This window comes from Bison bison, unplaced genomic scaffold (genome assembly GCF_000754665.1).
Source record: "Bison bison bison isolate TAMUID 2011002044 unplaced genomic scaffold, Bison_UMD1.0 scf7180017864461, whole genome shotgun sequence".
Taxonomy (NCBI): Eukaryota; Metazoa; Chordata; class Mammalia; order Artiodactyla; family Bovidae; genus Bison; species Bison bison.
The window spans coordinates 5,772,591-5,789,034 of NW_011495023.1; the positions used below are offsets into that span (position 1 = coordinate 5,772,591).

General features: G+C 39.6%; 1 long non-coding RNA gene and 1 other non-coding gene across 2 annotated transcripts; both read right to left on the reverse strand.

Moving 5' to 3' along the window:
* Positions 1-781: 781 nt before the first annotated feature.
* LOC105003003 lies at positions 782-3,674 on the reverse strand. Its single transcript, XR_827057.1, has 3 exons — positions 3,590-3,674; positions 2,876-2,985; positions 782-821 (listed from the first exon to the last, which is right to left on the reverse strand). It is a non-coding gene; the product is annotated as an uncharacterized LOC105003003 (long non-coding RNA).
* Positions 3,675-4,078: 404 nt separating this feature from the next.
* TRNAN-GUU lies at positions 4,079-4,152 on the reverse strand. The gene has a single exon. It is a non-coding gene; the product is annotated as a tRNA-Asn (tRNA).
* Between the last annotated feature and the right edge of the window lie 12,292 nt (positions 4,153-16,444).

Below are 16,444 nucleotides of genomic sequence, written 5' to 3' on the forward strand. Positions count from 1 at the left end.
TTCCGATCTTGAGAGTTGGACTATAAAGAAAGCTGAGTGCCGAAGAATTGATGCTTTTGAACTGTGGTGTTGGAGAAGACTCTTGAGAGTCCCCTGGACTGCAAGAAGATCCAACCAGTCCATCCTAAAGAAGATCAGTCCTGGGTGTTCATTGGAAGGACTGATGTTGAAACTGAAACTCCAATACTTTGGCCACCTGATGCAAAGAGCTGACTCATTTGAAAAGACCCTGATGCTGGGAAAGATTGAGGGCAGGAGGGATGACAGAGGATGAGATGGTTGGATGGCATCATTGACTCGATGGACATGGGTTTGGGTAGACTCCAGGAGTTGGTGATGGATAGGGAGGCCTGGTGTGCTGTGGTTCATGGGGTCACAAAGAGTCACACACGACTGAGAGACTGAACTGAACTGAACTGAAACCTTGTATCACATGGTATCAGATACAGGTGTTACAAATGAAGACAGAAACATATACACAATGGAGTATTACTCAGCCATTAAAAAGAATACATTTGAATCAGTTCTAATGAGGTGGATGAAACTGGAGCCTATTATACAGAGTGAAGTAAGCCAGAAGGAAAAACACCAATACAGTATACTAACGCATATATATGGAATTTAGAAAGATGGTAACGATAACCCTGTATACGAGACAGCAAAAGAGACACTGACGTATAGAACAGTCTTATGGACTCTGTGGGAGAGGGAGAAGATGGGAAGATTTGGGAGAATGGCATTGAAACATGTAAAATATCATGTATGAAACGAGATGCCAGTCCAGGTTCAATGCACGATACTGGATGCTTGGGGCTGGTGCACTGGGACGACCCAGAGGGATGGTGTGGGGACGGAGGAGGGAGGGGGGTTCAGGATGGGGAAAAAAAAAAAAAAAAAAAAAAAAAAGAAACATATTAGCCATGTGGGACATGCCCAACTTCCATTATGTAAAGAAATGCTACAATACAAAAAAACTCTTAAAATTGTTAATTATTTTAAATCACACAACTATGACTTTCTCTAATAAGTGTGTATAAACCATAGTATTTGATTAACCTTTTATTGCATTATGTCAATGAGTTTACCTCTGATTTGACATACTAAGTTTATCACTGTTCATCAGGAACATACTTACATGCTTAGATGCTCAACAAAGCCTTTTAAATCCTTTTCAAACTTTATCTAATGCTCTAAATGATCTTGGCATAACCTGGACTTAGCAGTAGCAGTAGCAGGGCTTTGTTGATATTACAGACCCATGAAACTAGGAATAAAATAACACTCCCCAGAAACACGGAGCAGGCAATGGCAACTCACTCCAGTACTCTTGCCTGGAAAATCCCATGGATGGAGGAGCCTGGTAGGCTACAGTCCATGGGGTCGCTAAGAGTCGGGCACAACTGAGCGACTTCACTTTCACTTTTCACTTTCATGCATTGGAGAAGGAAATGGCAACCCACTCCAGTGTTCTTGCCTGGAGAATCCCAGGGATGGGGGAGCCTGATGGGCTGCCGTCTATGGGGTTTGCAGTGTTGGACATGACTGAAGTGACTTAGCAGCAATGAGTTTCCCTCTGATTTGACATAGTAAGTTTAAGTATATCACTGTTCATCAGGAACATACTTACATGCTTAGATGCTCAACAAAGCCTTTCAAATGCTTTTCAAACTTTAACTAACGCTCTAAATGATCTTGGCATAGCCTGGGCTTCGTTGATATTACAGACCCATGAAACTAGGAATAAAATAACACTCCCCAGAAACACAGAGAAGGCAACCCACTCCAGTACTCTTGCCTGGAAAATCCCATGGGTGGAGGAGCCTGGAAGGCTGCAGTCCATGGGGTCGCACAGAGTCGGACACAACTGAAGCGACTTAGCAGCAGCAGCAGCAGCTGCCCCAGAAACATAATTTATACTGTTACCAATATACACGGTACAAAGCCAACATATCCATAAATATTTAAGCAAGTTTTCTAAAATGTTTCTCATCTATCCTATCTGTATGCAACAGCCCAGCACAAAGAAAATCACTAAGCACTTGCCCACATAATAAAATCAACTACTTACATTAGAGAGCAGTTTTGCACTCCTCAGCCCACCTCCCTTCTCATGTAATCCTCTCTCTTTATTTTCTGGCCTCTAAATCCCATTAGCTGCCTGAATAGGGTGAAGTAGAATATACTTAGAAATTTAGGATCAAATTTAAAACCGCCACCTAGGCCCCAGTCAAGTGAAAATCCTGGTAACTCTCTCACAAAAGTGTCCTGAAATAGGGGTCTGACTGGGCACCCCAATGGCCCAACACCAGCCAGGGGTCTGAGAATTCCTAGACACCATGTTAACCCCCTCAGCTTGGCTTGAACCTATTCTTTTTCTTCTTCCATATTTTCTCTGGGTTATTCCAACCCACCTCTATTTCTAACCTTGTCTTCTGGACACAAATGCTATAAAATTGTTTTCTAAAGACACATTTCACAGGATGATTTCATTCCACACAGTTTTCATTTCAGTACAATGAAGCAGCACAATGAATACAAGATTTAACAATGCCCTTTAGTATTTCATGAATGTTCAGTGGGTTTTTTTTTTTTCTTTCCTTTGTGAAACTTGGAACAAAATATTAATGAAACTTCAGAAAAACCAATTAAAGTATTACCTTTGGTTTTAAATTAACTAATCAATCAAGTAGTTCTATTTTAGAGGAGAAAACTTCTGAGTAGGTAGTACAGGGTTGAGGAGTGTGGGCTATGAAGCCTGATAACTGGGGTTTTAATCTGCACTGTGCTAGGAACCAAATGTGACTTTAGGCAAATCACTCAGCACCACATGGAGACTTAGTTGGCTCATCTGTACAATGGGAACCACGGGACATACCTGCGAGCGTTGTTGCAAAGGTCTCACACTTTCACCCAGGAAAGCACTTGGAACAGTGCCTGGCAAGGAGTAACCATGCAGAAAACATTAGCCTTTATTAATATGTTAACCTGGAGGAAATATGAAGAAGAGCATAACTGTATATTCTCAGGGATAAGACATACCACTTTTCTCCAGAATCATCTTTCAAATTAATCTACACCCAAGACAATAATTATCATGATGAACCTGTGATTAAGTCTCAAGGCAGCATATATTTAGAGAACAAAGTACAAGGTAACTATCTTGCGAGAGCTTTGTGAAACGGTAATATGCATATAGAATGTCGAAGTAAAATATAGTAGCAGTTTCATTTTTAATCTTTCTCATTTTTTTCTAATGTGTAACAACAACACAGTTGTAAAATAAAGCTTTCTCCCTTTCCGAATATATGGGACATTTTGCAGGTATATTCTATTGTTTATTAAATTCTAAAACTTTAGTAGAAAAAGTAAAATATACACATACTCTTACAATAGTGTCACACAGAGTCTTTATTTATGACACATTTCTGAGTTTACCAACGCCAGGCTAAGTTAAATTCTGGGATTATTTGGTGACAGGGAGCAAACAAAATGCTGCACAATTCAACACTGCGGGGGGCGGGGGCGGGGGGACAAACACCTGGAGTGTCTTAAGTCGATGTACAGCTTGAACCTGACATTAAATACGTACGTTCAGTCAACCTCCGACACGGTAAGGGTCCTGAAGGGGAACGCCGGCCCCTCGGCCGCGCGGGAGCCGGGGCGGCGGGTTCGAGGCCGGGACGCGGCTGCCGCCCCGCCTCAGCGCGCGCTCGCGGCGCCGGAGCCCAGCGGGCGGGGCACGAGCCGAGCGGCCCGGGCGACCGGGCGAGGGCCGGAGTCTAGGAACTGAGGGCGTGTAAGTGAAAGGACGCGGGGGCTTTAAGGCGCTGGACGCACACGCCCGGCCCGGGGCTGGCAGGAAGTGCCCACCTGGCCGCACGGGCAGCGAGGCGGCTGGAGGAGGGGCCCCTGCGCGCCCGGAAGCTGAAGAATTCCCCCCTCCGCCTGCCCGCGGACCGCGAAGTGAGACCCGCGGTTGTTCTTCACCGGCTCCGAAAATCCAGCTCAGCGTAGCCCAGAGGCCTCAACCCCATGATTTGTGCAAAACTGCCGGCGACAATCTTGTAAAATAGAAGAGCGTCCCTGGGTGGGCTCGAACCACCAACCTTTCGGTTAACAGCCGAACGCGCTAACCGATTGCGCCACAGAGACTCCGATGCGGTTACCACCTCCAGCCATAACCTTTATGAAGAATAATAAAGGCAGTGCATGAATGTTTCTTTCTTTTCTGCTTACTGATTCCTCTCATTAAAATCCAATTTTTCCAGTTAGCATTTCTAACCCTTTAATTCTATTTTCTACCTTTAAGCATACTGTAAAATTATAAAATACAGCAAGATCGAGCCGAATTTCATATTGCAAGAGAGTTAAAATACTGCTGTTACTCCCCACCCCCCTCCCGTTTGGAACGTTTTGTTTCAGGGAGTTAACTATTTATTATGTTCGTTTTATAGGGAAATAAAAATTTTAATCTTATGAGCTGAGAAACTTTCCTTTTGTTTCAAACTCTATCCGGTGCTTTGTTCACTAATCTTCATAATTTTCTTGTGTAGCATTCCCAAGGTCATCTGAATTGTATCTGCCTTCTTCATTTTTATATTCAGGTATTATTAAAATAATCCGTATATACAATTCCCATTTGTTGTGTACTAATCTCTAAGTGCAATTACTCATCACTTACATTTTGTTATTGGGGAAAAGCTACAGCATTATTCTTTAATCTCTGTACACTGTAGTTAATTGCTAAATTCGCTCCCAAGTCTCCCTGAAATTAGCCTGTACACCTACATTTGAACTATGCCACTGAAAACATACATTTCACAGGATATTTACAACCCAATTTGAGGAAAGAGAAGTTAAAGAAGAAAAAAAAGTATGATTTATGATTAATGCCTGAAAATCCCTAACACAGAAACACCTGTGGCAAACACTACATCCCTGTAAATACACTATATGAAAATCTTACCCTTTGTGTGACTATATCCTGATGCCTTTTGAGATAATCTTCAAAACCCTAGACACTTCCCCCTCTTTCCGCCTCAGAGAATTGCTACTTTCCACTTGACAAATCTATATTTAAATTTTTAACAGTCACTAAATTGCTGTCTAGAATCCCTTGAGGAAGAATTCATATCTTGATTTATAGAAGTTGTATGTGGTGTGCCTTAGTCCAGTCAACATTTTGAGTTCCTGTGGCTTGATAAGACAACTTAAATTGGCTTTGGAACCTATTAGTGAAGTTCCTTGAAAGCACTGAGATATCAAACAGCTGTGGATTCATACCAAGCTGTACCACGCTGCCCTCAAAAAAAAAAAAAAAGATCTTTAAGAAATGCATTTGAAAATTTTGAATTAAAGAAAAATCCAGGAAGTACTTATAAAGAACATATAATGAATCTGCTTTCATTATATGATGCTACATCCATACTTAAACGTTTTATGTACCTGTTAATGTGAGCAAAAACTATGAGACACTGGTTTTTCTTCTCTGAATACCAAAATGAGTATTCTCTCCTTTGCTGTTGTGCTTGTTACTGTTCAGTTAGAACAGACTGCGACTAGTACCTCACCACCCTTTCATTCAATATTTACTCTGCTGCTTGAAATATTAGGGACAGTTCTATTCATGAGATTACCTAAAGCTCCAATCTCTTTTCCTCAGTTCAGTCATCATGCTAACATTCTAACTTTGAAAAAGAGAGATGCTGAAAAGGTTGATGAGAAAAAGAAATAATTGGCTCATCATACACTAATTAATTAGCTCACTGTATCCTAAAATTTTTTTTCTATGTGAAGACAGTTCTTTAAAATTTAGTCTTCAAGCCTAGTTCTGTGGTTGTTAATATTTTTAAGAAAATAAATTGCTATATCCACAGTTCATTAGCTTTGCCATTTTGTCTATTTGTAAATTCTTCAAAAGAACATATATTAAATGGAATATGAACATTTCACTCCCATGATGCATATCAAATGTAACTTCTATGCAAAATGCCCATTTACAAAAATAAGTGCATGTGTTGTCATCTAAATCTTTGTGATTATCTCATTTTAGGCCTTAATATCTATGCCCAGTTTTTAAAGCCAAATTAAGTCCACTGGATTAACTTCAGAAACACACATCATTTTTCCTTAAATTTCAGGATAACCCACAACAAATGATTCTTACAGCCTCATTAATACTTAGGGTCTTTATAATTGCTAAAAGTACAAAGGACTGGGCATTTTGCCCCCTTTTTGTATATTATATACAATGAACTGCAACTTTAACTCTTCCAAGAATGTGCCCTATCAAAGAAGCTGACCTCTGCAGATTAATGGGCCTCTATATTTTATTTCCATCTCAGAGAGGAAAAAAGAGAGAAAAAGAACATCTTGCAAATGGAATCCACCTATCTTGACATACAAGGCAAGATGGCTCACACTGATTTATAGACCTTCCTGGTATCATGATTCCAGTGCTCTCAGAAGCCATGCTTCCAATTTCAAACCAATAGAAGACGCAACCCACAGGATTTTCATGAACACAATTGTGCATGACCTTAATTCTTTTCAATTCCTGCATTTCAAAAGGACAGTGACTGAGTTGTTAAAAATGAAAAATCTTACGGCAAAAACCACCACAATATTGTAGAGCAATTAGCCCCCAATTAAAATAAATAAATTTTAAAAAATTAGAAAAAAGAAAAATCCAGTTAGTTAAAATTTAAAAAGAAATCCAGGGAGTTAGAGAAAACACCTCAATAGGGAGAGGATTGGGACACAAGGAAATCAGTTAAAAGAGAATGTTGAACCAGCAGTCTCTAAAAGCAAGTAAAGAACTATGAGACCTACTTTCAAAACTAACTGAAGTCACATTTTAAAACTGCTATGCAGTAAAAGGGAGTCAGACCAAAGCCCTGGGAATAGCCTCCTCCTTGTGGCTACTATCCTGTAAATGGATTTTTAAACCTTGAATTAAAGTCAACTGAATCACTGTGAAGATTGTAGCTGTTAAAGAGCTGGTATGTAATGAACTGTTCACTCAATGAAACATTGACCATAACATCATTAGAGTTTTCAAAGGCATATAAACATTATACAGGTCATTTTTATTTAAAAAAAAAAAAAAGCACAAGCAAGCTCAAATAAATCCATATTTGAAAGATTTGACAATATTTACAAAATGATTCATCCTAGAATATTGTAAATAACAAGTGCTCTTATATATTTAAAGTATGATCCCACCAAAAGGATGTTTTTCAAATATGAGATATCACAAACAAAGCGCAAGCTCAATGTTTATGAGATATGGTAAAGGTAGTTTTCCCCCCCTGTGGCCCTTAAAGGACACTACCACTCTTCTAGAAGCTCAGTTGAAATCCTAGTATCATCCAAGTTCCTTATCTTTTATTTACCTTGGATCATTCAGAAAGTCATAGATTCTACCTTTGCAACAGCTCTAAACTTTGACTTTGTCTCCACTTTTCCACCCCCATTTTCACTGCTTAATATTCACAAGGTATACTCCATGTTCCTATTTCCCTACATAGAACTTAAGCTCCAATAAATGGATACTACTGTTATACCCATTTTATGGATGAAGAAACTAAGGCTTATAATGGTTTTAAATTTAAGTCCTAAATCTATTTAAACTTTAAATAACTTGCCCAAGGTACCACCTGTTGTTCCTTGTTGTTGTACCTTTTTTTTTCTTCTCATGCCTGTTTTTAGAATACCCTTCCCTTGTCATCTTGCCTTTTAAAGCCTATTTCTCCTTCAAGCTCATACAGTGGTCTCATCCTATGAAACCTTTCTTGATCCCTCCAACTAGATCTAATCTTTCCTTCTTGTAACCATCTAGCACTTTTTCCTTGGCCAAACCTCATATTATATTGGCAGCCATCTCTGTACCTATTTAAACCCCTTCTAACTTGTGTACATGCCTAGAGCTCAGAAATGTTATGTCTTTATACCTCCTATAGGACTTGACTTAGTTATGTTAAATGTATTGAACAACTGAAAATGAAAATGAAAGTTATAGTCATATTGTTGTAAAATATTAGTAGAGTTCACAGATTCCTACTATGAAGCTGACTAAAAGACTTAGTACCAGAATTATCAAGGGAAACAACAGTAATCCCAAGTTGACCAAAGATGAGACTAATAAAAGGTCAAATCGACTGTTTCTAAAAAAACTTTAAAATTTTTTAAAAGTTTAAAACACTGCTATTCCTAAAGGTGATTTTGGTACTGCTAAGGCTGAAGTGCTTTTCTAAATTTATTTATTTAACATATAAGACTTTGTTTCAGGCACTGTTCCAAGTCCTTTACCAATGTTTCCCTGTTTAAATTTTACAGTGACCTAGTTAAGTAACTTCCACTATTACCATCCCTGTTTTACAGGTAGAGAAACTAGAGTTAAGAAACTAACCCAAAATCACAGTCAGTGACAGAGCCAGTGTTCAAATCCAGGCATGTTACTCCAGACACTTAAAAAAAAAAATTATGCTTATTTATTTCAGTATTTATGTATTTTTGGCTGCCAAGTGTGGATTTAGTTGCCCTCAGGGCATGAGGGGTCTTAGTTCCTCAGTCAAGGACTGAACCATTGGTTCCCTGCATTGGAAGGCAGATTCTTAACCACTGGGCCACCAGGGAAGTCTCCAGACTACTTTCTTAACCGCTAGGCTATCCTGCCTCTTTTTTTGTTTTGTTTTTGAGAACTGTACATTAGACATGTTTTTAAACAATTTGGAGACTTTAAAAATCTCCCACTAGTTTAAAGTTGTTGTTTTTTTTAACATGATTTCAGACACAAAAGTTGCAAGAATAGTACAAAGAATTTAACCAAATGTCACAAATGTTGTTATCTTACTACACTGTAACTTTTTCTCTTTCTCTCAATATTTAACTTTTTCTGATTTAACAGTAAATTGCAGATGTGATAGCCATTAAATACTTTGGGGTATTTCCTAAAGTGAAGGAATTTCATTACATAACCACAGAATCATGATCAAAATTAGAATCTTAACATTGATACGGCATTATGAGGATTAGGACTTAATCTGTAGATCTTATTCCGATTTCACCAGTTGTTTCACTAAGGTCCCTTATTGCAAAACATAATCCAAGGTCATGATTTGCATGTCATTGAACTGTCTTTCAGTCTTTTAAAATCTGTAACAGTTCCTGAATCTATTTGTTTGTCTCTTACACACCATGACTTGGACATTTCAGCAGCATACAGGCCAGTTACGTTGTAAAATGTCCTTAAATGTCAGGTTGTCTGGTGTTTTCCTCATAAACAGATTCAGGTTGGGTGCTTTTGCTCCCTCTAACACATTTAATAAACTGGATGCTATAACATCCATCTGAAACAATGGTAAAATGGAAAAAAAAAAAATGAGGCTAGAACAAGCCCAGGGAGATAGGTGACAATGACCTTGAGTTTGGCAGAACAGACTTCAGTATTCCTCAACATCATACAATGTGAATAATCTCATTTATTTAAACAAATATTCTTGAAATAATAATTAAAATTTTTATTTTAAAATCCCCTAATTACCCCTTCTTTGTTTCAATTTTATATTCACTAAATCACTCTGACCGGACACTTCATCTCCTGAGACATAGCCACCTGAAAGGGGAATAACCATTGCCTACGGTTTTGGGGGTGGGATGGATCATTCACATGATCTGTTGTGATCAGTGAATCATCATTGAGTTTTGTGGTTCAAAAATAAAATCCTTTATCACTTGGTTATGATAACAGTCTTCCTCACCTGTTAACCTCTTGGTGAACAGATGCATATTAATTTCTGAAACTGTGAAGTAAGACTCACATGGAGCTGCTGGGGTTTATCAGGGTTTGGACAAGGGTACCTCTTGTCCTCGATTGGCTGCCACAGAAGTTTGTACTAGTCTTCAGAGAAACAGAAGCAATAGGTGATATATACAAATAGAAAAAGAGATTTTTTCTGAAATGTTTTCTCCTGAGGTTATGAAAGCTAAGAACTACGACCTGCCATCCAGAAGCAGGAGGTCCAACCCAAGCCCAAAGACCTGGGCACCAGAGGAACCAGTGGCGTAAGCCCCATCCTGCCCAAGAAAAGGAGCACCAGAGTCTGAGGGCAGAATAAGATGGACGTCCCAGCTCAAACAGAAAGGTCCTTTCTCTGCCTTTTGTTTTACTCAGGCCCCCAGTGGATTGGATGATACCCACCCACTCTGGCCAGGGGGATCTTCTTTGCTCAGTCTATTGATTTAAATGCTAAACTCTTCTAGAAACACTCTCACAGACACTCCCAAAAATAACATTTGACCAGCAATTTGGGCATCCTTTGGCCAAGGCAAGTTGACACATAAAATTAACCATCACAAAGTTCTTAAGCATAATCAATAAAATATAGGGAGCAGAGATTTTTCAAGGATTTAGCACTAAAAAAAAAAAAAAAATCCTCTCAGAGATAATAGGGGATCCACGAACAATTCAACAAGGGATCTCTACAGAAAACTTGTGCCATGGCCCTCCTTTGTCAAGACCAGGAAACAGGTTGTGATCTATTTTACTCAGGGGGACAAAATCCAAAATTTTTTATGAGCTACAGAACCAAATACAACTGTCTATGTCAATCCAAGAGGATTATTTCTTTCCTCAGCATGAAAGTTTCACCTTGCTACCACAGAACTTTTTCCTTGGAAATATTTTTAAACTTTTTTTTCCCCTTTAAGATTTTCAATAACAGAAATACAAAACCAAGAGGTTCTATTGCCTAAAGAAGAGATTTTTCATTTCTAAGAATTCTTACGTTTAAAGACCTTTTAATCTGTTTGTCTAATTTTACAAGGTATAACCAAAAAAAATACTTTTTAAACTTAATAACTTGAAGGCTTTTACTGGAAGTTGAACACTAGGTTCTCAATTAATATTCAGCATTCTAACAATAAGAAATTGAATGCCTCAATTCATAATTGACTTTTTAACTGCTTCATAGAATACACGAGAGATTGCCAAAGCCCATTATCATCAACATAAAAGTAGAATTATATAAAAGGCTCATGTAGGTGAGCATTTAAATTTAGATTTATGCATATATAGTACTTCCCAAGTGGCTCAGGGCTTCCCTGCTGGCTCAGCAGTAAAAGAATCTGCCTGTCATGCAGCAGACACAGGTTCCATCCCTGGGTTGGGAAGATCCTCTGGAGAAGGAAATAACAACCCACTCCAGTATTCTTGCCTGGAGAATCCCATGGACAGAGAAGCCTGGAGGGTTCCAGTCCCTGGGGTTGCAAAGAGTCGGACACGACTGAGCGACTAACACAACACAACAACAACCAGTATTCTTGCCTGGAGAATCCCATGGACAGAGGAGCCTGGTGGGTTATAGTCCATGGACTCGCAAAAGAGCCGGACGTGACAGCATCTAAACAACATACACACTACTATGTATAAAATGGATAACTGATGAGAACCTACCATGTAGCACAGGAAACTCTACACAATGCTCTGTGGTGAACTAAATGGGAGGGAAATCTAGAAAAGAAGGGATATATGTATACGTATAGCTGATTCGCTTTACTGTATGGCAGAAATGAATACAACATTGTAAAGCAACTATGTGCGTGCTCAGTCACCCAGTTGTGTCCAACTCTTTGCAACTCCATGGACTGTAGCCTTCCATGTTCCTCTGTCCATGAGATTTCCCAGAAAAGAAATTCCTCCTCCAGGGAGTCTTTCCATCCCAGGGACTGAAAGATCCTGCATTGGCAGGTGGATTCTTTAGCACTGAGCCACCTGGGCAGCCAGCAGCTATACACCAGTAAATATTTAAATAAGTAAATAAATTTAGATTTATGCATGTAATTTAGTTATTTTTAGATGGAAGACTTTGATCCAAAGGCTTCTATTTCAAAAAGGTATGAAAGAAAATTCAGACTGATGTCTCTTGAATTATCAAGTAATTTGGGAAAAAGAATGTCTTCAATACAGTTCACTTTATGGTTTTGGAATTGCAATTATGATACTAGTATAAGGACAGACATAGAGATCAATGGAATAAAATTGAAAGCCCAGATATCTATAACTAACTGAGTCTCAACAGGTAGGCCAAGACAATTTAGTAGGGAAAGAATAGTCTTCAACAAATTGTTCTGGGACAACTATACATCCACATACAAAAGAATGAAGTTGAATCCCTAACAAACATCACATACAAAAATGAACTCAAAATGAATCAAAGACCTAAATGTAAGAACTAAAATCATAAAATTACTAGAAAAGATCATAGGCCTTAAATTCCATGCTTTGAATTAGGCAACAATTAAAAAAAAATACAAGCACAAGAAAGAAAAGAAAAAATAGATAAATTGTATGTCATCAAGATTAAAAACTTTTTGTGCTTTCAAGTTCCCTATCAAGAAAGTGAGGGGGGAAAAAAACACCATAGAAAAAGAGAAAATATTTGCAAATCATATCTCAGATAAGGATCTAATATATAGAATATATATATTAAAAAAAATCTTACACTGCAATAAACTAACCCAATTTAAAAATCGGCAAAGGATCTGCAGACATATTTCAGAAGAAGTCATACAAATGGGTGTCAGACACAGGAAAAACGGCCCAATATCATTAGTTGTTAGGGAAATGCAACTCAAACCACAATGAGATATCACTTCACATCTGCTGGCATGCAAAAATAAAAAAGATGGACAATAACAAGTGGTGACCAGGATGTGAAGAAATTGGAACCCTTTGACATTGCTGGTGAGAATGCAGAGCATCACAGCTACTTTGGAAAACAGTTACACAGGTCCTCAAAATGTTAAACATAGAGTCATATGACCCAATAATTTCACTCCTAGGCAGTTAAAATTGTAAGGTAAGTCACTTCAGTCGTGTCTGACTCTGTGCGACCCCACAGACAGCAGCCCACCAGGCTCCCTGTCCCTGGGATTCTCCAGGCAAGAACACTGGAGTGGGTTGCCGTTTCCTTCTCCAATGCATGAAAGTGAAAAGTGAAAGTGAAGTCGCTCAGCGACCGACTCTTAGCGACCCCATGGACTGCAGCCTACCAGGCTCCTCTGTCCATGGGATGTTCCAGGCAAGAGTACTGGAGTGGGGTTCCATTGCCTTCTCCGAGTTAAAATCGTAGGGCCACACAAAAACTCAATCATGTTCACAGCAGCATTATTCATAATATCTGAAGATGGAACCAAGTTCATCAGTTGATGATTGGACAAACAAAATGTGCTATGTCCAATTAATGGAATATGATTTAAGGGATCAAATATTTATTTAAGGAATAAAGTATTGACATAAGCTGTGAGATGAATGAACTTTGAAAACTTCATGGTAGGTTGGACCTCTTTTTTTATGCAAAGGCAAAAAAATCAGACTCAAAGATCACATATTGTGGTGGTGTTGTTCAACCACTAAGTCCTGTCTGACTCTTTGTGACCCCATGGACTATATATAGCACACCAGGTTCCTCTGACCTCCACTATCTCCAGGAGTTTGCTCAAATTCACATCCACTGAGTCGGTGATACTATCTAATAGCTCATCCTCTGCTGTCCCCCTTCTCCTGTCCTCAATCTTTTCCAGCATCAGGGTCTTTTCTAATGAGTTGGCTTTTCACATCAAATGGCCAAAGTACTGGAGCTTTAGCTTCAGCAACAGTCCTTCCAATGAATATTTAGGGTTGATTTCCTTTAGGATTGACTGGTTTGATTTCCTTGCTGTCCAAGGGACTCCCAGGCACCACAATTTGAAGGCATCAGTTCTTCAGTGCTCAGCCTACTTTATGGTCCAACTCTCACATTCCTACATGACTACTGGAAAAACCATAGTGTTGACTATACAGACCTTTGTTGGAAAAGTGATTATCTCTGCTTTTTAGTAAGCTGTCTGATTCCTAAGATGTCAACATTCACTCTTGCAATTTCCTGCTTGACCACATACAATCTACCTTGATTCATGGACCAAACATTCCAGGTTCTTATTCAATATTGTTCTTTATAGCATCAGACTTTACTTTCAATACCAGACACATCCAGACATCCAGACGTCGTTTCAACTTTGGCCCAGTCGCTTCATTCTTGCTGGAGCTATTAGTAATTGCCCTCCACTCTTCCCCAGTAACATACTGGACACTGTCCAACCTGGGGGGGTGGGGGTGGTGCGCTCATCTTACGGCATCATATCTTTTTCCGTTTTCATTCTGTTCATGGAGTTCTCCAGGCAAGAATACTGGAGTGGATTCCATTTCCTTCTCCAGCAGACCACGTTTTATCAGAACTCTTCCCTATGATCCATCTGTCTTACGTGGCCCGGCACAGCATGGCTCATAGCTTCACTGAGTTACGCAAACACCTTCACCACAATAAGGAAGGCTGTGATCCATGAAGGGGCCACATATTGTATGATTCCATTTATATGAAATGTCCAGAATAAGCAAATCTACAGATACAGAGCAGAAGTCAGGGACTAGAGGGTGATTGTTAATGAGAATGGGGTTTCTTTGGGAAGTGATGAAAATGTTCTGGAATTAGACAGTGGTCATGGTTGCACACTCTGTAAATACCCTTAACTGTACACTTTAAAAGGATGAATTTTATGATGCATGAATTATATTTTAATTAAAATAAGCAGCATAATTGTGTCTTTGAATTCTTTTCTAACAGGGAAATAAAGGCAGAGAATTAGCTAAATTGCCCAAAGTTGGCAGTGGAACCTGCACTCTAATTTGCAAATCTGTGTATTCTAGTCCACTACTCACAGTGACTATCCGTATCTAACCCAACTCGCATGTTGAAACTGTCACCTGGTTTCTGGCTAATTATTGACATTTGGTGATAAATCTGGCAGGAAACATTTCCTTATCTACTTATTCTATAATATGTGATGGCTTGATATGTAAATCTATGTCTGTAGACCGTCCATTGATTTAGGATCAACTTTTAAAGCAGTTCACATTGACTGAAAACCTTGCATGTGCCCAGGCTCAGGCACACATTGTTTTGGAGATGCAGAACTCAAGATCAGAAACTCAGGGAATTAGAGATACAGATTGAGAAATCAAGAGTCTAGTGGTGCTGGTTAAAGTCCTAAGCTGGGATGAAACTGCTGGGGAAGAGCAGGTTCGGCGGGTAAAGAATCGGCTGCAATGCAGGAGACATGGGAGACATTGGTTCCATCCTTGGGTCGGGAAGATCCCCTGGAGGAGGAAATTTCAACCCACTCCAGTATTCTTGCTTGAAAAATCCCTTGAACAGAAGAGCCTGGCAGGCTACCATCCAAAGGACCAGCAACAGTGGAACACAACTGAGTGATTAAACACGCACACAGCAAGCAGAGAAGAGAGAAACTCAAATGGAACCCAGGAGCACAGATGTTTCAAAGCAGCAAGTGGTGAGTGAATGACAGAGGCAGGAGAAATCTACACCCTGGATAGGAAACCTTATATCTTATATTCAGTTCAGTTCAGTTCAGTTGCTCAGTTGTGTCCGACTCTTTGCGACCCCATGAATCGCAGCATGCCAGGCCTCCCTGTCCATCACCAACTCCCAGAGTTCACTCAGACTCATGTCCATTGAGTCAGTGATGCCATCCAGCCATCTCATCCTCTGTTGTCCCCTTCTCCTGCCCCCAATCCCTCCCAGCATCAGAGTCCTCTCCAATGTGTCAACTCTTCGCATGAGGTGGCCAAAGTACTGGAGCTTCAGCTTTAGCATCATTCCTTCCCAAGAAATCCCAGGGCCGATCTCCTTCAGAATGGACTGGTTGGATCTCCTTGCAGTCCAAGGGACTCTCAAGAGTCTTCTCCAACATCACAGTTCAAAAGCATCAATTCTTCGGTGCTCAGCCTTCTTCACAATCCAACTCTCACATCCATACATGACCACAGGAAAAACCATAGCCTTGACTAGACGAACCTTTGTTGGCAAAGTAATGTCTCTGCTTTTGAATATGCTATCTAGGTTGGTCATAACTTTCCTTCCAAGGAGTAAGCGTCTTTTAATTTTATGGCTGCAGTTACCATCTGCAGTGATTTTGGAGCCCAGAAAAATAAAGTCTGACACTGTTTCCACTGTTTTCCCATCTATTTCCCATGAAGTGGTGGGACCGGATGCCATGATCTTTGTTTTCTGAATGTTGAGCTTTAAGTCAACTTTTTCACTCTCCATTTTCACTTTCATCAAGAGGCTTTTTAGTTCCTCTTCACTTTCTGCCATAAGGGTGGTGTCATCTGCATATCTGAGGTTATTGATATTTCTCCTGGCAATCTTGATTCCAGCTTGTGCTTCTTCCAGCCCCGTGTTTCTCATGATGTACTCTACATATAAGTTAAATTAGCAGGGTGACAATATACAGCCTTGATGTACTCCTTTTCCTATTTGGAACCAGTCTGTTGTTCCATGTCCAGTTCTAACTGTTGCTTCCTGACCTGAATACAAATTTCTCA